The 23,940-nt window shown below is 35.9% G+C and overlaps 1 pseudogene; it reads right to left on the reverse strand.

The window, feature by feature from the left end:
* Positions 1-21,889: 21,889 nt before the first annotated feature.
* Positions 21,890-22,317, reverse strand: LOC119239971 (40S ribosomal protein S16-like; annotated as a pseudogene).
* Positions 22,318-23,940: the final 1,623 nt, after the last annotated feature.

The following is a 23,940-nucleotide window of genomic DNA, read 5'->3' on the forward strand; positions in this document are numbered from 1 at the left end:
TTCCATAATCTAATATTCATCCCTGTACAGCACTTTCACAGATTCCTGCATCCCTTATCTGATACTCCTGTACTCCCATACTGTTATGGTCATGGACAAATCTTTGTGAAATTCCTATCTAATGATATTTTGTTTGCTATTGTGTTATCAGCTGGTTTGTACATGCTCCTGAATACTAGGGACTCTCTGTCTAAATCTTTTTTTATGTAATCTTTGATATGCTCCACTAAACTAAAGTTGGGCTAAAATGAACATTGATTAATGAGTCATCATTATCTTCATATAGCAATATGGGTATTCCTAGAACTTCTTAACTTTTAACTTGAAACCACAGTGACATACATGCTTAGAAATGTAAGCTTGACTGAATAGCCTAAGTGCGCTCTGAATTCTTTGTTTGAACTGTTAGCTTCCATCATCCAATTTGTATTTTGCTACAGCTCACTTAAATGTAATCTCTCTCTTTTTTTTTTTAAAGGTTTATTTATTTATGCATACAAGAACTGGGGTACAGGCCAGAGACCACGGGAGGGTGAGAGGATTCACCAGATACAGAGGGGGAGCAGAACAGGCATATCCGCTGAAATACACTGCTGAGGGGAGCAGCGGGAGAGACAGGAGAGGTCTGCTGTGCCATGTGGGTTTCTCCCTGGCCACTCGGAATCTAACCCTCAGCTTCACAGGCTGCAAACAGCTTCACAGCGTAGTGCTGGGCCACGGAGGCGGGGTAGGGGGAGGGTAAATGTAATCTCTGAGTGTTTGTAGTTTGGGTAGACTTTCTACTGAATTGTAATGATCTTAGAACTGGATTTTTAAGTAAAATAAAATCTCATCTGAAACTGATGTAAATAATGCAGACATTTATTACCTTAATATAAGAAAATATGTAGAGGTCAGGGAAGTCCCAGGTATAGCATGTTGGAGAACTACCATCTATTAAGTGACTTAGTGATTTCAGCAGTTGCAGATGTCACACTAAACAGAACAATAGCCAAATTAAAACAAACAAAAAAGAGAATCATCTCTTTATCGCTTTATTAAGAGTGAGGCTTTCCTTTTAGCACTATCTTATCATATCACACAATCAACCCTAAATCACTTATTACAGAGTGCAGTGGTATCATCGTGATCATATTAGGTTCATCAAAATCCTGTCTCTTGTTTTAAACAGGATCTTGTCCTCTATATTAAAGTGGAGAAGTGTGGATAGATGAATAAAAGTGGGGTGATTTTAAAAAACAAGAGAATACATGGAAAGTGAATTCTAGAAGCTGTACAAATATAGTTGCTCAAAAGGAAGAACTTTCTTTAGGGAAATGTCTCAACATGTTTTGTGCAAAAACAATGTTTATTGTTTCTGTGTCTATGTAGTAATTTTTTTTTTAAGATTTATTTATTTATTTATACAAGCACTGGGTACAGTCAGAAGCGTGGGAGGGTGAGAGAATTCACCAGAGTCAGAGCGGAGAACAGAGCAGGCAGATTGACGAAGTACACTGCTCAGGGGAGCAGCGGGTGGCAGGAGAGGTTTGCGCACCATGTGGGACCCTCACCTGGCAGCCGGGGATCGAACCAGCGCTGCAGAGGCTCAACCCAGCGCTCAACCGCTGCGCCACCAGGGAGGCCCTGTAGTAATGTTTTATATGACAGTTAAGAACAATATATAGCAATAACAATATATAATTAAATTTAAAAAGAATTAAAATTCCTCAAGAATAGTACTCAGCTCTTAAAATTATAACTATAATTATCATTATCCCAGAAACATGTTAGAATAACACATAGTATTCACAGTATGAGTATATTATAAATTTGGTTTTTACATAGGTTATTCATAAAGCTCTCTGGTGACAGTTGTAGTAATGTTTGGGAAGACCTGAGAGATTCCAGGTTACCACCAGGTTTCATGTTTGTTCACGAAGAGTGTCATTTGTCACTTAGTAAAATTACAGCAGTTACAACAACAAGCAAATTTATGTTTGGAAATTCTTTAAGATAATTAATTTAAAAATCACAATAGAGAAAAAAATTGTAATCACTGCAGTCATAATATCTATCTGCCTATCATCTATCACTGTAGCTATTGATCTTATAATAACAGTAATACATGTTGACATTTTAGTATCTAAGTTCAGTATGTATCTTTTCTACACAATCTTTTTCCTCTTCGATATTGAGCTTCACAGAGAAGATACACTTTCTTAAACTGTTGGAGCTAAGCAGAAAGTCTTGGGAAATAACTGACAGAAAATGGGAGCACAGAAATACCTCATTCAGCAGCCTCCACCATCTAACTTGGGATTCATTTATCTGCTCTTTTTATTGATGTGTTTCTTTTAATCTCATCTAGATTTCTTTATAGTTTCAGGTAAGGTTGGGTCAGGGCACATTTATGGGGAAAACCTCTGAAGTAAATGATACTAGAATGAGCTGCAAGTGAGTTCCTTCTCCCTGTGGACATAGAAATTAACCTCTTAGTCTTCCTGATTTCTTTGGAAGTTACCACCAATTCTGATGATGGGAATGGTCCCAGGTTCATGAGACATAACTCCTTTGGGAAACTCTAAAAACTTTTGCCTTCACTTGTGGGATTTGGTCTTGCCATATGGCCTGGATGGGATCTATATCAGTGGGTTATGTGGATTTTCACATGACTTCTGAATAAATAAATGAGACCTTCACTTTAGGCTGCTTCAATTTTTGCATTTTTTTCTCAAGGGGAAAGTAGTAGCAGTGTGTGGTAGTAGTATTTGTTGTATAGTTATATGGCGAGGGTTGTTAACATGGTAAGAATCTGAACTTTGGAACAGTGGTCACTAGAAATTCCAAGGGATAACTTGCCCACCAAGTCTGAGTAGCTGGGTGATTAATACCATCCTGTTGAGGATGGCTGGTGATTGCCATGAAGTCTGGCTGTTTTCAGTATGAAGGTTAGCTAATCATCTTGACATGTAAACTCCCAGTGAGGGAAGGAACATCAATGTACTGAAGGTTTGATTATGTTGGTAAAAAATCAAATGTTGACAGTTTTGTGGCAGCAGATGGTCCTTCATCATAATTAATGAGAAATATTTATGATTGTTCCACAGTATGAGGAAATGTCATGGGGACTCTTAATTCTGAATATTTGAAGCACCAGCATCATTACATCTACAAAAGTCCAAATGGAGTCAGTGTGGAAGGAAGAAGAGAGAGAAATCCAAGTTATATCTGTGGAGGTAAAAGAGGAATTTTTTTTACCCAGGCACAAAATATGTGAGCATAAGTTCAAAGATATATCGGTATCATTTCAAAACAACATTCAAATCCATTTTAATGAATTTCAACTGAGAAGAATAAAAGTTAATATTTATTGAGGCTATAAGTATAATATTACATTAAGAAACATAAATAACTCCCTTGTCATTAACTGGATAATTATTGTAGCTACAGTTCATTGAGAACTTCCTATCTGACAGCCATTGTGCTATAATTGACATTAATCATGTCATTTAAGCTTCAAATGGTCCTATGAGTCGTATATTCTTATTATCCCCATTTTACATGTAGGAAAACTGAGAATCAGATGGGTTAAGAATCTTGTTTAAAGTTATATGACTTGCCAAAATGCATAGCTAGACTGCTTATCCATGTCTAATCCAGAGCTGACATACTTGCCTAGTTTGCTATACTGTTCCAACACTTTAAGGAAATAATGTTAAAATCGAGTCAGATTTGTTTCCCTCAAACACTTGAACTATTTTCTCTTTCAACTCCCATGCAAATTCCCTAATAAGCTTCTAATTGTCTACATTTATGTAGAATTCAGATTCAAATGTAATGCAGTGGTCATGCTACTTGACAGCAATCTTGCCAATTAAGCAGCAGTCCTAATTGGAAGAATCTCGTACTGTGCATACACATTTGCTGTATTCTCAGTGAGCTTGCAGCTGCTGCCATAGACATCATTAGAATTTAGGAAAACAACTATTTCCAAGTGAATATCAACATAATGCAAAACATGATCTGTCATGAAGTGAAGAAATTTGAATATAAGTTAGTGAATGGAAAAGTAGACTGTAATAAGTCAAATGGAAATTACCTGAGGTCTAGTGTCAAAGTTGCTTTGAAAAAGAAGTTGGATCATTCATGGAAATTATTAGTCAGAAATTTAGTTTCCAATTTATACCACAGAATTTACAAATATTATGTGTATTTTACTTTGTATTTTACGGGATGTGTATATGTGTGTGTGTTCTGGTATTCAGACAGTAGAATTCTCTCATGGTTCATGGCTCTTTCTAACTTCCCTGAGATAATATATCACCTGATGGGCCCTGTGCCTAAACTTTTATTTTCCCTCAAAGCAGCACTATAATATTTCTTCTCTGGATGACAAGGTTGTTGGCTTTATAACCTCAGTTGAGTAGGGAAGAAAATGTATATTGATTTTTTTTTTTTAATTTAGTGCCCATTTAAACTTAAATGTCTGCCTTTCCTTTTCCCCTTAATTATTTCTTGATTTTTGCTGTGGATATTATGCAGGCATTAAATTAAATTAATTTAATAGGGGTTATATTTATAATTTGTGTTTGTAATAAATTATTTTTTTGTAATACATTTTTTTGATGATATTTATTCCACCAAAGGAAAGATATTGTTTCCCTGCCTCCCTATTCTTACTATGTCCCTCGCGTAATGTGATTTATCAAACAAAATTCTGTCTTGTTTCCTGTGATTGGTGGTAAAGATCTTCTGTGCTTCCTACCGCATAGTGCAAATTGTAAATATCCCAACTCACTTTTTACTTTGCATTCCTTCTAAATATTCTAAGCTCACTCCATGGGGACCTGTTTTTTATCCCCAGGTCTGTTTCAAGCTCCTGGCTCTCCTCCCACATTTAACACAGTTCCTGCTAACTACTATTGTGTTGTATTGTTTTCAGCTCAAGTCTTGGAGTGCTGGGGAAATCCCTGTCTTGGTGTCTGTTTCCTTCTGTTGTTTCCTCATCCTCCTGCAGCTGGATTTTCTCCCCAACCATTCAGGAGAAACTGCTCTTTATCTTTAAAGCTCAACGGTTGCCTCCAGTAAATGGAAACTATTTGGCCTTTACAATTGCAATATTTAAATTTTCAGTATTTATAACTGCACTTAGAATTTCTAACACATCTGCATTTTGACACTACATTTTTTGATATTTTCTATTCACTTACCTTCAATAGTAAACATAAGCCCTCCTGGGCATACACTTCTGGACTTTGACCACTTATTCCCTGCTTTCTCCTCTTTTCATCTTGTAACATTCTCCTCTTTGCATCTTGTAATTGCAATTCTTCCAATTTCTATCCTTAATTTACTTCTCTCTCTACATATTCCCTTAGAATAATCTTATTCATTCTCATGACTTAAGTACTTATGCTTGAAAATATATATAATGATGCCTCATTATCTACAATACTTTCTATCAGTTAAACTACACACAGTGAGCTCTTATTAAGTGCAGGGTTTATGGCTGTCACTAAGATAGTTCATATTTTGACTCCTATAATTTGTTGTACAGTATATTAATGTCATTAAACTTTATTACTGCCCCTTCAAGTAAGTGTTCACTGTTCCCATTGTTATAAAGAAACTCAGTCCTATAAAATACAAGGGGATTTCCAGTAATATTGTTGATAATTGCAAAGACAAGATTGAGAATAAAGTTATCATGAATCAGAAATACATAACTGTTCTTTTTAATTTGACCTGTTTAGTCCTTATTCTTGAAATGCTCACATTCTTGAGTAGCTGCAACATATTAAAACCCAGCATTCGAAGATTTCTCAGTTATAAATTGCTCTTTCATTAATACTTGCACTATCATATTCATCCAAATTTCACAATTTTTTTTTTTGCTATGGAAGTGGTCAAGAACTATTCAATGCCTATCAAATTTAAGTCAGCTCATATGTCTACCTTTGCATTAAACCTTTCCTGATTCTTCCTACTTATATTGGATGCCTCTCCAAGCTCTTAATTCATAACCATTTTCTTTCAACCTAAATTCTAGAATGCTCTATTTCTGTACTCTAAAATTTCTTATTTTTCAAGGGGGAGAATTTCAGTAAAATTAGAAGCTTGTGGTGGTTAAAGACTTTGGCTTTGCAGAAATACCTAGAAAAGTGCTAGCAAAGAACTAGAGCTCAATAAATATATTCTTAATTTCATTGAATTTAAAATTGAATTGAATTGCTTTGTGACCTTCTTTAATGCTGGGGAAATGGAGAAAAAGCTTAGTAATGTAAAACCAGTGCTGATGTGCAAGGGAAAGCAACAAATGATTGATTATACAACTCTGTAAGAGGAAGTGTTTTTGCAGCTATTCCTAGCTCAGTAAATCAAAAATAGCTTGCCAGATGTGACTCCAAGTTTTCTATAAAATTCATCATTTTCTATATGCATTTAAAAGGCAAAGAAAAAAATTTATAGATGGCAACAACTGAAGAAAATTAGACCCACTTTCCTCCCTCCTTGCTTTCCACTCTACTTTCCCTTCCACCCTCACTCCCATCTCTCTAGTTCTCTATCACTTCTCTATGTATCATCTTTACGTTTGTATAAAGCTCACTTGAGAATGGAACTAAGTTGGGCATATTTATAATTTCTGAACAAATAGACTAGCATAAAGGACTTGTGATACTGGTTCAACAACAGCAAAAGGTTGAACTTGGTAACTTTTGGGGGTCTCATGTAATTCTGTGATTCTATAGTTCTATTAATGTAGCTTTTTAAAATAACCATTTGCTAAATACTAAAAAAATTAAATTCAAATTCAAATTTGATGACTCCCAGAAGTGGCAAGCTGCAAAGTACAGCTATCACTTTATAACTCTTTTTCTACACTCTTTTGCCAAGACAAATCTCCACTTTGCTTTTGTTTAGAATAGATCTCCAAAATAACATTTTCAGATCAGAATCATTCATAAAACTATTTAACTTACTCTCATTAACTTAGAAACTTGGATGTGAATCATGGATTAAAACACAATCTACTCAAACTTTAGAAAAGATTTAATTGTTCCTTTTGGGACAAAACGGATGGACCTTTAGGTTGTTATTACCCTGATGATAGCTTATTGGCAAAAGAGCTTTGGTGGAGCGTGAATGAAACATGTGCACATACAGAAATGTGAAGTTGTATTCACAAAATTATGTAGTTATGTAAGTAACTGACAAATCAGTAAAATTATACAAGTCTTAGAAAATAAAAAATTAAAAAATACTCTCCTTATATAATCATATAATGCCACAAGGATATTTTAATATGTAAATTTCAGGTCTGTAGTGTTTCATGAAGGGTATTTGTGAAACGGAGGTCTCTATACTCCATCTGTATATTCTTAATCCCATCATTCTTGGGAATAACTGAGGTGTTTGAATTTTTATTAAGCACTCCATGTAACAGTTATTTAAAACAGCTCAACATGTCAAAGGATCAAACCTTTTAAAAAGGGGAATGAAAAAAAAAAAACACAGCTTCTATTGAGACAGATAAATGTTTAGAAATAATATTGGAGGCTATCCAGTCTTATCTGCTTTACTAAACATGAATTTCCTACTTTTCAATCATTCAATTTCTAAATTTCATTAGTGGAAGGGAAGTATCTTGTTTCTGAGGTGGCCTCTTCCTTTAGTTGACAGAAATAATTGCTAGAAATACCTTTGTTTTATTTAACAAAGTGAACATTCCTATAAATCACTATCTTGAATTTTTGATGGGTTAATTCTGCTTCTATTTCAGGTGGCAGCAGAGGAAGTGGTAGGGTTTTGTAGGGTGAGTTTAACTTATTTTCTGCTTTCTGCACTACATGTTTGAAGTGTATCAAGAATTTATTTGCTCATTTGATCCCTATGAAGAAGGTATTGCATATCGCCTTTTATGCAAATGGAGACTGCAATTTCTGCATGGTCGTATTTTATAGTTATGGGAGTCAGACTGGAACCAAAGTCTTCAGTTCAGTTCATCCTTTCAGGGTGTTAGTGCTATGTCTTCCGCATTCTAAGTTGTCTAACTGTTGAGCAATGTCATTGAACATTATTTCTTGCACATCTGTCGCATCTCAGGGGTGTTTTTTTCTTTATAGTCTACAAACGAGTGGTGAACAAATCACATCTCTGATCTCAACAAATGTCCAATCTTGTGGGGGAAATAGATATAAAATTTGTCCTAAAAATATATACACACTAACAAATACACAATCACTGCGTGTTATGAACAAGATCAAAGAATAACTGGGGGACATTTTAGTTATGGTTCACAAGATGTCAACTCAGAAAGTGTTGAATAGTTGACACCTAAAAGAAGAAGTTGACTGGAAAAAAAAAAGCCAGGATGTTCCACAAATCATTCGAAAGGCAAGAAATTGGAAGAGGGCCAGTATGGCTGGGGCAAAGTACTCATGGACAAAGTGATGGCAAAAGGGCCAGAACAACTGCCCAGGTTACACCAAAGAATTCTCTTCTCTTTTCTTGCCATTCATTACAATGCCATCCATACTTCTAAGTGCAATATACCTTCTGCCCAATGCCAATTTCAACTTTAATGAGACTTTATTAAAGAAACAGACTAGTCTCCAAAAATGTTTTTTATGAGTAAAGTGTGGTGAAATTGTTAAAAAAAATGTTAAAAAATTGTTAAAAAATGTGATAAACTGTAAGAACACATGGCAAAAGGGAAAAATTTTCATGGAAATTCCACAAAAGTAAGCCAACTTGAGCCTCCTGCATCTTGGTCCTTGTTTCATAAATGTCAGACAATAGCAGCAGGGCATGTATTTTTTTTTTTTTTTTTTTTACTCTATTTGGATGCTAGTGACATGACTCAGGGAATTATTTCAGTAACAAGGTTAGACAAGGTTAGATGGAGTTTGATAGCATTGGAATCCTGGACACCTAATTTTTGGATTCTTACCTATGTCCCAAAATGTAGGGACTAATCCATGATTAGTTGTGAAACTGTTTCAGGTATGTTTGAGGACATACATCCCTTACTGAAACAGTTCTGTGTATGTTAAATTAAAATTAATTGTGTTGCTCTAAACTTCTTTAGATTTCTTAATTTTATCCATTATACATAATAATATGAAAAAAGACAGATGTAATGAGATTTCTAAGTCTAATGATAGATGTGTCAATTTTGTACCCTGATTAATTTTTGCTTTAGATCAGTTGAAGCTAATCATTTTTGCATACCTATCTGAATTGGCATGACCTAATAAATTCAGTCTATTACAATCTGTTAATTTCTAGTAGATATTAAAAAATTTAATAGTCATACCCAACTTGTTTATTAATAATATATATAATATTTCCTCCTGAATTTTCTTTTCAATCTTTTATATGCTTATTTGGTAAACGTTATTAGATTTTACTTTTTAAATCCAATATAGGAAACTGTTGTTTAAATGGTAATTTATGTTAGTTTTCATTATAGATACATTTTGGTTTATTTCCACTAACTTAAAGGAATCAAAAATCTTAAAGTAGGCTTTAGATTTTTAGTATAGGTTTCAAGAATTGAGGATGGGAGGCCCTCCCTGGTGATGCAGCGGTTGAGCACTGGGCTACGAAGTTGCTCGCAGACTCTGCAGTGCCGGTTCAATCCCTGACCACCGGTGAGGGTCCCACATGGCTCGCAGACCTCTCCTGCCGCCCAGGGCAGTGTAATTCGTCAATCTGCCTGCTCTGCTCCCTGCTCTGGCTCTGGTGAATTCTCTCACCCTCCCGCACTTGTGACTGTACCCAGTGCTTGTACAAATAAATAAATAAACAAACAAACAAACAAACAAATAAATAAATAAATACATCTTTAAAAAACAAAAATTGAGGTTGGGGAATGGAGAGGTAGATTGACAGCTTTGTGTTTTCTTTCAAATTCTTAATTTTCTATGGTTATTAAATTAATCCAACCTACTTTTAAGTTTATTTTTGTCTATAATAACATGATTAGTGTTTTCAAATGCGTGTTACTTCACTTAATGTTAATGTATTAATATATGGCAAAGACTAAGCTATGCTTTTGGGCTATAATTGTGGGTCAGTTAACTTCAATTAGAAGAAGGATATTCATGTTCTATAATATTTGTGTTTCATACACAGAAAGTATTTATAAATTAGTAGGACATTATTTTAAAGAGTTTTTACATTGTTATTTTTAATTTTACTGTTTAGTGACTTTTAAGTTATAGTGCCTTTAAGGTGAGTATTTGATTTGGTTCTTTGTAGAGCAGATTTTTTATTTTTAAGAAATACAAACTCATTTTTTGGAACCTAGAAGTTATAATCTTAATAGACAGTGAATAACTGGATCACGTTGGACATGACATGCACAGTTTATGCTCTCATATAGGTAAGGGAACTGGGTGAAACTTACAAGTGCCACAAAGTCATTGTAAGAGTTTCTTGCAACTATGGAAACACGTGACATAGAATATTCACTTGGTTTTGAGGCTAGGGAGAGCCTCCTGAAGAAGCTCCTTAGTAGGCTTAGCCCCAAGTAAAGAATGAGAGTTGATTAAATTAAAACTGAAATGTTCTAAACCTGGGATATGTAAAGACATGCAACAATTGAAGAAATAGTGGCCAATATGACTGACACAGACAAAATGAGGAGAAAAAAGATGGGGACAAGTTAAGCCTGGAAAGATAGGCAAGTTGGAAATCATGTTGGAACAATAGAGAAAACTTGAAGTGCTTTAAATAGAATTTCTTCATTTATAGGTGGCTGCTTATTTTTAAAGATGAAGAATCTTGTAATGTAGATGTAGCATTTTTGAGCTAGCCAGAAACACAAACAACCTCAGGGAAGAGCTGGCCTCTTCAAGCCACATGCACAGTGGGGGATGGTTAATAGTTATGTCTTTCTCATTGAACACTGGAGTTCCCATTTCTTTGAGAGGCATACAGGGATTCTAATGTACAGATTTTACTATCTGGCTATATGCATGCTTGCTCAGTCTGTGAGATGTTTGCCTTAATGAACTGCTGTTCTTCCAACAGCTCTGGTTTCTTAGCAATTATTTCATTCAACAATTGGCCTTTAAAGTTCAATAATTCTCATTTCCACAGCATGAGATTGAGAAAGACAAAATGCTTGCACATTCATCTTTTTAGCAACATTGTACCAGTCAGCAACCTTGGTCAGCACATATGTTAGAAGCTTGTTTGGCAGAGGGCACAACTTTACCATACACTGAACTGTCACTTGATTTGGCACACATTTCTTAATGTGTTCCACATGCCTGATGTCTTTTTGCTTACTAACATACCTCTTGCTAGAAAATTATATCAATTTATGATATTAGCATTTCAGAACAGTCTTGAAAATCCAGGAAGATTTTGATATGCAAATTTCTTCTAAAGTAAAGAGAGGATGTTATGATTTGATCTTGAATTTGAAATATACTAGTGATGAAATTTCACTAATTTATAAGCAAAATGGATATTTTTTCTCACTGATATACAATGTATTCTTAGATAAATTACTAAGCCTTTGAAACATCATATTCCTAACTATAAAATAAGCATCCAGGAAAAATTAGTTTCTAAAATTAAAAGTCCATGATTCCACATATATGTTACTGAGTTTATCTAAGATATTTAAAACGAAAGATGTAACTAAGCTATATTTCAGTTTATACTTATAAATTTAATGTTATGAAATGATTTCATGTGTGAACTTTATCTAAGATCAATGAAAATGGGAAAGGCAAGTGCCTTCTATTAAAGAGTATCAATGATTATAAATTTTTCTAAATGTAATAGCAGCAATACATACTGTCACAGCACTTGCCATGATCTAGGCATTGCCTTAAGTGTTTTTTTTCATTTTTATTAACTCCAAATTCTCACTTATCTCCATAACCAAGATACTAATACAAGTCCTATGTAATAAAAAAAAAATCTAAGACACAGAGGGATACATTGTTAATGAACAGAACAAGAATTATTAACTGAAATACTTGGGTTTTTGACTCTGCACTTACACTTTAGTGTATTGTATAGCTGCCATGTTCACTAGCAGATAGCATGGTTTGATAGAGAACTAGTCTAAGTGTTATGGGCTCTTGGTAGACCACAGGCAATCTTGCAAAATCCTATCAATTCTCAGGTTCTCAGACACTAAAAACCCAGACTTGGGAATTGAAACGATTCACATCTTTCCTCTGTGCTTTACCAAGAATGCTAGTATTCTAGTAGATTCTTTAGGACTGCAATCAAGTAAATAAGATTGGTTTTAACTTACTGAAATAAAAGTAAATAAATGTAGAGGTATATAATTTATTAATTCTATAATTATAAATACTAGATTTTTAGATCAGATGAAATATTGAACTAATGAAATGTTTGTTATTCTAACTGAATATATTTTTTGTTATAAAAAAGAGCAATGAAAGTTTTATTTGCTGGGTTTTTAAAAAAGATTTATTTATTTATTTATACAAGAACTGGGGTACAGGCCAGATTCGCAGGAGGGTGAGAGGATTCACCAGAGACAGAGTGGGAAACAGAACAGGCAGACTGATGAAATACACTGCTGAGGGGAGCAGTGGGCAACAGGAGAGGTCTGCCCCACCTTGTGGGACCCTCCCTGGCCGGCCGGGATCGAACCGGCACTGCAGAGGCTGCGGACAGCTTCACAGTATGGCGCTCAACTGCCTTTGCCACCAGAGGAGGCCCTATTTTAAGCAAAATTGAAAACAACAGTCTTTATTTTTTGTAAAGCAGGGAATACTTTATTCAAATTCATTACAAAAATGGAGAGCTTGGGTCTCTAACAAAGCATTATATTGTTTTTGAAGATTTATTTATGCATAGAAGAACTGGGGTGTAGGCCAGAGGTTACTGGGTGGGGTGTGTGTGTAAGAGAGGATTCATCAGCAAAAGAGTGGGGGAGCAGAATGGGCAGAACTACCAAAATACATTGCTAAGGGGAACATGAGGCAAGACAGGAGAGGTCCCCTGTGACTTATGTGGATTAGCTCCCTGCCTGGGGATCAGCTTCAGGCTGCAGTGATGATAACACTGAAATTTAATGTTCAAGCCACCGGAGAAGCCCCAAAGCATCATATTTTAAAGCATATGTCACTAATTGTACATGAGAGTATGCACTGCAGCATGCAAAATAACTGATAAGACCATAACTTCTCAATGTTTAAAACAGAATAAGCTTCCCTATAAAAGTAGCATCTTTGGACCTCCCCTGGTGGTGTAGGCAGTTGAGCGCAGCTCTGTGAACCTGTGGGCAGTGTCTGCAGCACCACTTTGATCCCGGTAAGCCAGCGAGAGTCCCACATGGCATGGCAGACCTCTCCTGTCTCACCCTCTGTTCCCCTCAGCAGTATTTCAGTCAGTCTGCTTGTTCTGTTCCCCACTCCGTCTCTGGTGAATCCCCTCACCTCCCCGCCACACCTCTGGACTGTACCCCAGTTCTTGTATACATAAATAAATAAATCTTTAAAAAGAAAAGTAGCATCTTTGTGGAATTTTGACCTTAGTATTTCCTCCTTCTTCTTCATACCCCTCCTTAACGATCAATACCAGCCTCCTCTTACTCCTTCTTTTTTTTTTTAGAGGCATGTTTTATTTATTTATTTATTTGTTTGTTGGTTTGTTTTGTTTATACATGCACTGGGTACAGTCAGAAGCGTGGGAGGGGCGAGAGAATCCACCAGAGCCAGAGCGGGGAGCAGAGCAGGCAGAAGGACCGAAGTACACTGCTGAGGGCAGCAGCGGGCGGCAGGAGAGGTCTGCGCGCCATGTGGGACCCTCCTCCGGTGGCCGGGGGAGCAGCCGGGGATCGAACCAGTGCCGCAGAGGCAGGGGGCAGCTTCGCAACCCAGCGCTCAACCGCTTTGCCACCAGGGAGGCCCCTCTCTTACTCCTTCTTAAGGCATCTGTGTCCTCATGGGCCTCAAAAATCTGCCCTTCTGCCACCAATCCTACCCTTACCCATGTAGCAATGAGCAAAGGCATGCTTGATATACCTCAGGTCAAACTTGTGATTCAGGTGAGCCCAGGTTTCAGCAATGACTGTAGTATTGCTCATTATGCATATAACTTGTTGTACTTGGCCAGATCTCACCAGGTACCAATGCGAGAGGCTCATAATTAATGCCAACTTTAAAACCAGTAAGGCACCAACCACAAACTGGATGCTGAGTTTGGTTTTGATGGTGACAGTGGCATCACTGACATTTTTGAGAACCATGTCACCATGGTAAAACAGGCTGCATGACAAGGGTCATATTTCACTATCTCATTGAGTGACTCAAACTACGCATTAGTGATCTCTGAACCAGAAAGCTGTTCATGACAAGCTTTCTCAGCAGAAGACTTGGATATATGTAGCCAGTGGGAAGTAGATGTGGGGATAAGGCATAGGGTGGTCTGGAATTCTGTCACCTCAATCTTAAGGGCACTGTCAAATCTAGGGGAAGCAGTGAGAGAAGTCACAATTTTAGTTTTCAGCCTATTTAGGTTAGTAAATATTGGGTACTCAGTATCGAGGTTTTTATAATAAATGCCATAGGTGCCACCATTGTCTACCGTGAAGGCACAATCAGATGCTCAAGGGGTGTATGAGGTGAAAAATTAGTTGTAAGACTCAGCTATAGCTGTGGAAACCTGGGGTGCTAGGTAAATGGAGAATTCCAGCTTGGATTTCTTGGCAAAATCCATAGAGAGACATTCCATCAGCATGGAGGTAAACTCAAAATTGATCTCCCACCAAAGCTATGGAAAACCTTAAGAAACCCTTAAGGAAAACCAGGAAACCCTTAAGACCTATGTATTAGTAAGCCTGTTTCTGAATTCAGTCCAAGATGCAGTCAGTAATCTCTCTTTGCATATCGTGTAGTGCCTTTGGACCTAGTTATTGATGGTATATTTCTTGCCTATGATGAGTTGCTTCAGGTGAATGAGCTGGTAGTTGGTGCCAATGTGAACTTCATCAGTGACTACAGGTTCTAGTTATAAAAACACTACCCCGGGCACATCTTGTCAGCATCCATCTCACAAAGAAAGGTTGAAGGAGTCATTTCCTCAAGTAGTCTTGTCACTGTGCATCTGGCCATTAGATGCACATTCCAGACTGTAGTTGCTGGTATCTGGTATCAGATACTGCAGGTATCTGGATGCCACATTCTAGACCGTAGAGTTGCTGGCAAGTATATTGCCTATCTAGGCACCTGCCTGATCACCATGAATGGAGATGCATTCATGTGGTTGCTGCTTTGAAGTTGCTGATGAGGGGGACAAAAATGAAGAAGAGAGGTTGTTGCTTCTTACAATCTGCTCTTATACCATGTAGGTAGTTTTCAAAAACTCATTCCAGCTTTCTGATAATTAGTCTTCAAATATGGCTCCCAGATGACCAATACCTCCAAAAAGATTTTTCTCTCTCCTTAATTCTCAACTGGTCACTCAAAAAGTGAAGTGATATGACTTCTGAGACCAGGACAGCAGTCCTCAATTTCTGCTATGGACTCTAGGAATTCTGTTTGGCCCTCAGGGTCATCACAAAAGAAGTTCAGCTACCCTAATGAACAGAACTTGTAGAGACTAGAAGGTAAGTCTCTGAATTTGGATTCCATTTGTCCCACTAAGATTCTAGATATGTGAATGTCACCTTCTTGAAGCAATTGGATGAGACCAACTGTCAACACTAGTAGTATTGAGTGAACCCAGTTGATGTCATATGAAACAGAGTTATAAGCTACCTCATGCTCCAAAATCCTGAGATAAAATACAATTGTTTTAAGCCTCTAGGTTGGATAGTAACATAGAAATAGATAACTGTTCTCATAGTAAATGTCTCAATACATTATAAAATCATTACTTTGTAATTATAAAGTATTTTAGTTTGTTCAATATGGCCCTTAGTCAAAATGGTGGTGCAGTTGAAGCTCATGGAAGTATCAAATGATAAAATGGAAAGCCAGCAATGAGTTTGGAGTTAGCAATAATCCCATCCTTACTATGTAGTAAATTCTGTAATATTTATAAATTAATAATTTCTGTAATAATTATTTTAGCTCATCTGAAAAATGGGAATACCATACCTATCTCATAGAGGGTTAAATATAACACTGAACATGTACCAGATCATTATTTGTAGTAATTATTTTGAGTTGAGTTGTGGGCCCTGCAAATCAATATGTTTTCTCTCTGACCCTCTAGTAATTTAAAATGTGACTTCAGAAATGTGACTTGTTGCAGATATATTTCACTGGGATATATTTTGTTGCATATATATTTCTTAATAAAAGGGAGACATTTGGAAATAGATTTACATAGTGAGGAGACAATGTATAGAGACACAGAGAAAAGATAGCCATATACAAGCCAAGGAGAGACACCAAGAATAGTCCCTTCTGTCAGAAATCTCAGACATAACCAACCCTGTCAGTACCTTTATTTCTAACATCTACTCTCCAGAACTGAGGCAGTAAACTCATTTTTGAAGTCACCCAATTTGTGGTATTTTGTTATGGCATCCATAGCAAAAATATGCAGTAATATTGCTACTTCCATTTCTTGATTCACAGTGATAATCTTTTCCAGAGGTGTTCAGTAATTCTTTGCAGAGTTTCTGAATCTCTTATTTCAAAAATTGATTTATAAGCTACTTATAGCAAGTTGTAACCAATTTTGCAAAATTTGCATTTTAAAAGACCATCTGCAAAACACTATTTTTAAGAATTGTCAACATCAATGGTTTGTCAGGACATTTTTGAGAAGAGATTCCTGGTATTCTTCAATCAATTCAAATTAAATAAATGATCAATAATTAGATTTTAATCAAGATCTCAACTTCTGAAGGGATACTTCAGGCAAGGTTTTCAGAGCAAAGCAGTCTCTTTTTAATACATAATTGATGCTAGCATGTTTATATAAAACATGTCCAGTTGGAACAGGCTAGGAACAAATTAATTCCTACCAAAAAATAATCCAATTTGTCACTAATTGTAAAAATAATTGACAGAAAGATTGTACAGCCTGCTGATCTCCTATCAACAGTGGAACTACCATGGCTGTGGCAACCAAACAGTAAGAAAATTGTGGCTGCAATTAATATCTTGACATTATGTATTATGGAAAAATCTGCAAATAATAGAATGCTTTAATACGATAAATTCTAGTTTACTCATATTTGAAGTTATCAAGTACTATTTGTGTATCTAATAGCTTCATTTAACACTAATTTATGGGAAAGAGTCAAAATACATATGCTATTTTTTAACTTTTTATTCATTAATTTTTTTCTTTGTAGTCTGCATAGTTCTCCTGCTGTCTTATCACCTGTAAACCATCACCATATTCCCTTGTATTCTTCTCTCCCCTGTTTTGATACCCTTCCCTTTCCATCCCTTGCCTCAGATCTATAGTTAGCTTGACATTTTCTTGACCATTCATTTGGTTTCTCTGTTTTCCATATATTCTCTCTATTCTATATAAGTGAGACCATCTGGTAATTAATGGCATGGCATAGGCCTTTTGAAAACATCATCTTATCACCTAAGAGAAACACAAATAGATTTCTGGTTTTTTATGAAAATATGCACAGGTAGAGATTCCATAGAGGTTCTCAGTAACCAATGTTCTTTAGCCATTTTGAAGTCCAACAATCAGAAATCTCCTGGATATTCACTTAAATGACTTTGTTTTTCTTGCCCTCCTCCCTCAGAAATGGAAACAACTAATTAAATAGCACAAACTCAACATTCTTTACCAGAAAATAAATCAAAATCTATCTTTAGCCTTCTATTTGTAGAGTAAAAGTGGCCATTTCTATTTAATTCATTTACTGAATAAGTTCTTGATGTTTTGACGCTGTTCTCAGTACTAGAGACACAGAGGTGAGGAAGTAAATCATTCCCTTAAAGGATTTAGGTTTTAGTGAAAGTGAAATATTAAAGAAAAGAACCTGACACAGTAAATTTTAAAAAGCAGTTCAGATAATAAGTTCTTATAAGAAAAATACTGCAGGATGAGGGGATAGAAAGGGAGAGGTGGGGTAGGGGTTGGCATGGTGAAAGACTGAGATTTGTTGGATGGACATGAAAGGCCTGTGAAAGGCATATGAATGATGTGTAGGAACACATCATGCACATAGGCAATGAACTTTGCAGGTGGAGGGAAGAGTATTTATTACAGTCTGTAGAAAGTCTTAGACACTAGAGGATGAAAAAGAAAGTCAGTGCCTAACTGGAGAATGATTGAGAGGCATAATGTCTATAGAGGTGGTCAGAGACATGGATCAAGGGCAGACTTTAACATTCTCACTCCATCTTGGTATATTTCATTTAATTATTATATTTCATTAGCAGTTAGTATAAGGACACTTAAAAATATGAGTATAAAATGCTTACATTTCAAAAGATAAGAACTCTATACCCTAAACACTAAAAAAATCACTCATTATAGTTAATGGGTAACATTTTATGACATAATCTCAGTGTGTCAGTAACAAAATTTATAGTAGTAGGCAGAAGCTCAGTTTCTCTGTCTTTTGAATAAAGAAATTGTATTGCCTAATTGTACTTTTTAAACTCTGATTTGGTGAATTTAAATAAGTTTATTTCTATAGATTAAAAATAGTAATCCAATTCCAACAATAAATAATATAGCAGAAATAAGTGAAACTACCAAGATCTTTATTTTCTTTTAATTATGTATCAGACTAGGGAGTCTTTAAATACTCTAAAAATTCTTAGGAAGTTGGACCTACTTTTAGGTTTCAGGAAATAATATGATCATAAAGATTAAAGTTATCACAGGAAAGTATAATCTTTTCAAAGACTGTGAGTCTCAATCTGTATTTAATTTTCCAAATTCTCTAATCTTTTTGATACACATGAATTTTGTTATGACATTTCCAAATATTTCATTTATTACATTGTACTCTGATATTTCAGGTTTATATTTTCTAATATAATTCATATAGTATAAAATTTACCCTCTTGAAATATAAAATTCAGTGTTTTTTTAGTGTATGTACAAGGATATGCAATCATAGATCTAATTCCAGAATATTTTCATCAGCCTCAGAAGAAGCCCATTATTATGCCTGTTCCCCTTAACTCACCTCCTAAAGCAAATGCTAATCTGTTTTCTGTCTCTCCAGATTTACCTATTAAGCACATTTCATGTAAATGAAATCATACAATATGTTACCTTTATTTGCCTATTTCTTTCACTTAGCATGATGGTTTCAAGCTTCATTCATATTGTAGCATGTGTTAGTACACCATTCCCTTTAGAGGTGAATAATATTCCATTGTATGGATATGGTGCATTTTATTTATCCATTCATGATGGACATTTACATTGCTCTTACTTTTTGACTAGGATAAAACTCTACTATGACCACTTATAAGCAGGTTTTCAGGTAAAACATATAGGAAATAGAATTGCTACAGATGTAGAATTGTAACTCAAGAAACAAGAAAGAACTCAAGGAAACAACCTAATCTCACATCTCAACTAGAAAAAGAACAACAAAAAAACCCAAAACCAGTAGAAGAAAGGAAATAATAAAAATCAAAGGATAAATAAATGAAATAGAAACTAAAAAAAAAATCTAAAAGATCAATGACACCAAAAGTTGGTTCTTCAAAAAAAAAAAAAAAAAAATAGACAAACCCCAGGCAGGCTCACAAAGGAAAAACGGGAGAAAGCACAAATAAATAGGATCAAAATGAAAAAGGAGAAATCACAACAGGCACGGCAAAAATCAAAAGAATAATCAGAAACTACTATGAACAGTTGTATGCAAACAAGTACAACAATCTAGAAGAGATGAACAAACTCCTACAACTCTACAATCACCCAAAGCTAGATAAAGAAGAAATAGAACACCTAAACAGACCAATTATAAGCAGTGACTGTGAAATGGTAATCAAAACACTCCCCAAAAACAAAAAGTCCAGGACCAGATGAATTTACAAATGAATTCTATCAAACATTCAGAAACAAATTAGTGTCTATCCTTTATAAAATCTTTCAAAAAGTTGAGAAGGAAGGGATAATACCAAACACCTTCTATGAAGCCAACATTATACTAATACCAAAACCGAACAAGGACAACATAAAAAAAGAAAACTACAGGCCAATCTCTCTAATGAACAATGATGCAAAAATCCTCAATTAAATCTTAGCTATCAGAATCCAACCATATATCCATAAGATAATTCACCACAACCAAGTAGGATTTATTCCAGGGACACAAGGATAGTTCAACATCTGAAAATCAATCAATGTAATCTAATACATTAACAAAAAGAAATATAAAAACCATATGATAATATCAATTGATGCTAAGAAAGCTTTCGACAAAGCACAACACCCTTTTATGATAAAGGCCCTTGAAATTCTTGGATACAAGGAACATACCTCAACAGCATAAAGGCCATATATGACAAACCCATAGCCAATATTATTCTCAATGGTGAAAAGCTGAAAGCATTTCCATTAAGATATGGAACAGGACAAGGATGTTCACTCTCACCACTGCTTTTCAATATAATACTGGAAGACCTATCCACAGCAATAAGACAAGAGAAAGACATACAAGGAATCCAAACAGGCAACAAAGAAGTCAAACTATCGCTATTCGCAGGTGATATGATAATATACATTGAGAACCCCAAAACTCCACAGAAAACTAATTAAACTAATCAATCATTTTAGTAAAGTAGCAGGATACAAAATCAACACACAAAAATAAGTAGCCTTTATATGCACAGACAATAAATCTGAAGAAGAAGAAATCAAGAAAATCATCCCTTTTATTATTGAAACAAACAAAAAAATCAAATACTTGAGAATAAACCTAATAAAAGAGGTAAAGGACCTTTACAAAGATACCTATAAAACACTGTTAAAAGAAACAGAAGAAGACACAAAGAAATGAAAAAACATTCCCTGCTCATGGATTGGAAGAATTAATATTATCAAAATGGCCATCCTACCAAAAGCAATTTACAGAGTCAATGCTATTCCAATAAAAATTTCAATGACATTCTTCAAAGAAATAGAGCAAATATTGATGAAAATCTATGGAGCCACCAAAACCCCCAAGTAACTAAAGCTCTCCTGAAAAAAAAAAAAAAAATGAAGGGAATGGAAGCATAATACTCCCAGATTTCAAACTATACTGTAAAGCCATCATAATCAAAACTGCATGGTATTGGAACAAGAACAGATACATGGACCAATGGAACCAAATAGAAAATCCAGAAATAAACCCAGAGATTTACAGTCAACTAAACTTTGACAAAGGAGCAAAGAATGTGCAATGGAGCAAAGAATGTTTGTTCAATAAATGGTGCTTGGAAAACAGGGTTGCTACATGCTAAAGAATGAAGTTTGGCTACTACCTCACACCACGCACAAAAAACAACTCAAAATGGATTAAAGAACTAGACATAATACCTGAAACCATAAAATATATAGAAAGAAATATAGATGAAACACTACATGACATACACCTCAGCAATATCTTTGAAGACTCATCACCCAGTATGTAAACTTGGGGAAATTATATATTTTTGCAATCCTTATCAACTTAATAGAGAATAAATTTGTTTTATCTACTCTAATGGATTTTACAAGCAAAGTCTTTATTCTTAAGGAAATTAAAGTTGCTGTTCGTTTGGTCTCAGTGTACAAATCAGTTCTTAACATTCATTACAAGTTCTTGAATGATCTGGTCCTTGCTAATCTCTGCACCATTTCTCGTCAGTCTATCCTATCTACATGTGTGGCTAAAATAAAAAGTATGCTCAGCTACTTTTTTTTAATTTTAATCTTAAAATCCAACAACCATCGTTTATTATAAAGATGAACTGCAAGCCTCGTGATGGGCTTATTGGTAGGATTTCTGGTAGTGAGCACCGGCTCCAGGGCCTCCGAACTTCTTGGATTAACAACGACGGGGATCAGCCACCAGCAGGGTCCGGTCATACTGGATGAGGATGTCTTTGATTTTCTTGGAGGCCTCATCTACATATTTCTGGTAATAGGCCACAGGGCTTTGGAGATGGACTGGCGGATGCCGTAAATCTGGGCCACATGACCACCACCCTTCACACGGACACGGCCAGCAAATCGCTCCTTACCCAGAAGCAGAACAGGTTCCAGCAGCGTGTACTGCAGCGTGCGCGGCTCGATCATCTCCAAGTGCCGCCGTTTCACCTTGAAGAGGCCCTTGCCGGGTTTGCAGTGCGCCAGAGTTGTGGGCGTCTTCTTGCTTCCGAAGACTTGCACGAACTGCGGGGACCCCTTGGACAGCATTGCTGCAGATCCAGACGGGAGCTCCTCACCGTGCAGTGCCATCCTCAGCTACTTTTTTAATTTCAAGTCCTTAATTGCAATTTGCTTTTTTTTTTTTTTAAGATTTATTTATTTATACAAGCGCTGGGGTACAGGCCAGAGGCATGGGAGGGTAAGAGAATTCACCAAAGACAGAGCAGGTAGCAGAATAGGCAGAAGGACCGAAGTACACAGGAGAGGTCTGCCATGTGTGAGTCTCCCTGGCTGGCTGGGAATGGAACCGGTGCTGCAGAGGCTGCGGACAGCTTCACAGCGCTGAGCTCAACTTGCTGTGCCACCTGGGAGGCCGAACTTGCTCTGTCTTGTGTCAAGGATTCCTCCTTCCTGTGTCCCTTGGCCTTACCCCCTCCACCTGGTTACCCTGTATTTATTCACTTCGCTTCAGCTTTTTCAAGGAAGCCTTCCCTAAGTATGAGTATCTGGACAAGATGCTCTTCTGTGTGGTCGTCCAGTCCCTAATTTTCACCAAGAATATTAATTGTGTGATTTTATTCCCTTGATCTCCCCCTCCCTTGCAACTAAACCAAAAGCTCCATGAGAGCAGAGATCAGGGAATATGACAATTTTATTCAACAATATACACCCAGTGTCCAGCAAAGTATCTGACACAGTGATGATCAGTACATGTTTGCTTTGGACTAAAAATTGAGCCCCTCTCAAATCCATATGTTGAAGCTCTGTCCCCTAAGGTGATATTATTTGGAAGTAGGACCTTTGAAGAGAATTAGGTTTGAATGAACTAAGAAGATGGGATTTTCACGATGGTATCTGCTGCCTTTATAAGAAAGAACATCAGAGAATGAAATATCTCATTCATTCCTCTCTCCATGTACACACATCTTCCTTCCTCCCCTTCCCCAGTTTGAGAACACAGTGAATTGTCCTCAGTTTGTAACCTGTCAGAGAACTCTCCAGAACCTGAAAATGCTGACATCCTAAAATCAGATTTCTAGCATCCAAAACTGTCAAAAAAAAAAAAAAGTTTCTGTTGTTTAAGAGATACAATCTTTGGTATTTTATTGTGGCAACTCAAATTGATTGATTAAAGGAATAACTAAACAAATATATGACTGATTATTTGATAATATATTTACTTGATGATCCTAAGATGTTTAGGGATTTAAGTTGGCCTGATACCTTGGAACCAATAGAAGCCATATTTTCTTGAATATTTTTACTTAGGTTTTCTCTTATATGATATAATGACTCACCTACAGGTCTCCTATAGTCTAACAAGGTTTTGTTTTGTGCTATAAAGACCTTTCCAAACTTTATTTAAGAAGAATTGTGTGTCTGGTGCATAGATATCAATACTGCCAAATCTAGTATATTCATGTTTTTGATTGTTTAGAAAACAGCCATTACTAAATAGTTCTGTTTTCTCTAAATGAAAAGTAAACTTTAACCCAGAAAGAAACTGATATGAGGAGATAAAAAAGTATTTCAAACACACAAAATGAAGTGATGGGGCGATAAAACATTTACATTGTGTACATCAAAGAGATAATTGTATAAATGGAGACAAATGGAGAGAGATTTTTTTTATTTTTGATGTGCTGTGACAGATAAGAAACTTCTTGAGGG

Source organism: Talpa occidentalis, unplaced genomic scaffold, assembly GCF_014898055.3.
Source record: "Talpa occidentalis isolate TD23 unplaced genomic scaffold, MPIMG_talOcc4v2.1 talOcc4.12, whole genome shotgun sequence".
Lineage (NCBI taxonomy): Eukaryota > Metazoa > Chordata > Mammalia > Eulipotyphla > Talpidae > Talpa > Talpa occidentalis.